Raw genomic sequence first — 2,328 nt, 5'->3', positions numbered from 1 at the left:
CACATCCATCCATCCATCCATCCATCCATCCATCCATCCATCCATCCATCCATCCATCCATCCATCCATCCATCCATCCATCCATCTTTGTTCAGACCAAAGACAACGACAAACAACGTCAGAAACAATCATTTTGGATGAGAAAACAAATATTGTTGGAAACGTCTCTCATGTTTATGCTTTCGAGGCGTCCGGCAGAGATGTGAATGAAACCCGTCTTACTTCTGGTTGGTGAGGTACCGGTCCCATCCTCGGATGATGTTTCCATACATCTGAGTGTCTTCCAGGTAGCTGCCCTCAAACGCATAGATCTGTCTCTCCAGGTTCACCAGCGTCTCCTGAGATTCAAAGAAACAATTCAGTTTTTCTTGCAGTTCTGGTTTTAGATCCTCCTGATGGATCTGAGGTCTGCATCTTTAGACGGCACAATGGGGTTTATTAAATTAATCAAAATTAACTGAACTATGTGAGCAACAACTTTTCAACAAGTTCTGCAATAGTTTCCTGACGCTTTATTGATAATGGAATGGTAACAAAATAATTTAACCTTCTCATTGTGCGTACTCACAAAACCCAAAATTATATTAAGTTTATAAGTTATGAAATGTGGATAGGTTTGCTACACATTCTGTTCTATTAAATACTGTGAATTGTAAAGAGGTTTAATTGTAATTTAACTTGTTTTTTTTATTTATTTGTATTACAGTTTCATTCAACCTTTATTTCTACAGGTTAGGACTCATTTACAACAGAGAGCTGAATTTAACAAATGATGACAACAGTGGACAATCATAAGAGAAAGCATACAAATACAAATGAGATCAAATCTTCTTGTTGTTTTTAAATGAAGCAAAAAACATCTAAATTATTAAGCGATGTAGAAAACTAAAAACAGGAACATGTCTGTTGGATTTAGTGAGGAACTGAATAGATGTTTCAAACCACTCAGAGCGGTCAAGGTCAAGAGCTTCACATGTTTTTACAAGATATTCCTGTTCAATTATTTAATGTTATAATAATAACATAAATAATTAATGTAAATAACAGCTCATTCAAAGAACTATTTAACCATGAATATTATCAACTTTGCAGACTGCGCGTTTTTTTAACTTGTCAATTTATTAATAATTACAGCTACCAAAGATATATACAACACATACTGGACGCTTTAAACTTTAAAGAAATATCGCGATAAAGGCAACCGACACCAGTAGTCAAATATCGCGAGACTTGTGAGCGGTTGAACGTGATCAAATATCGCGAGAACTTAGTTCAGTTGATGGCGGCGAATATATTTTTATGCTAAATATTTAGCATTTTCTACAGTTTCGCTGCAAAACTAAGCAAACATTTCCAGCAACGTTTTTGACCGTATTAGTTTTTGGTTTAGTTATTACTTTCAAAAATTGACAGCAAGATATTGTACACCTAAAGTAAAAACAAAATAACCAGCTGCCCTGCTCCCGATCCGAGTTAGCCAGAGGGCTAGCGGTGTTAGCATTCATTTGTAGCCCATCGGAGTCCTGAAAATCAATTAATCTGCTGATCAAAACTCCTCGGCGCTTACAGCCAGCTCTTGTTTCCTCTTCACCAGCTCCGACAGCTCCCGGCGGGTGTCCGGGATCTGCGGTGGCGTCGCCTTCGTGTGCACGGCCATAACTGATGGAGGTGCGGGGGAGAGAGAGGCAGAGAGGCTGCCGCTCACCGAGCTGCCAGCAGGGGGCGCGCGAGGCGCGTCGCTGCACGTTGCCATGGTAACACGGTACGTTTCAGAAGTACAGTATTTTTTTCATCGACCTTTATTTATCCAGGTTGAGCCACGAGAACTCATTTTCAACAGAGACCTGTTTAGGAGCAGGTGGTGGGGGTTAAGGCCTTGCTCATGGGCCCAGAGTGGGGCCAGTGAGGGTGGAGGCAGGTGTGGGTGCTTCACCTACCCCACCCACATTTTTGATGTTGTCAGTACCAGGGCTTGAACCAGCGATCTTCTGATCACAGGCCCACCTTTTCTAACCTCTGCACCACCACTCCCCGTGTGTCTCTAACAGGAGACACGTCCCCCTCCCCTGTGTGTCTCTAACAGGAGACACGTCCCCCTCCCCACAGGGAGACACGTCCCCCCTCCCCCGTGTGTCTCTAACAGGAGACACGTCCCCCTTCCCACATGGAGACACGTCCCCCCTCCCCCGTGTGTCTCTAACAGGAGACACGTCCCCCTCCCCACATGGAGACACGTCCCCCCTCCCCCGTGTGTCTCTAACAGGAGACACGTCCCCCTCCCCACATGGAGACACGTCCCCCTCCCCACATGGAGACACGTCCCCCCTC

The sequence above is a fragment of the Nematolebias whitei genome, chromosome 19 (assembly GCF_014905685.2).
Source record: "Nematolebias whitei isolate Nwh7 chromosome 19, NemWhi1, whole genome shotgun sequence".
Taxonomy (NCBI): domain Eukaryota; kingdom Metazoa; phylum Chordata; class Actinopteri; order Cyprinodontiformes; family Rivulidae; genus Nematolebias; species Nematolebias whitei.
This window is presented reverse-complemented; position numbering follows the sequence as displayed.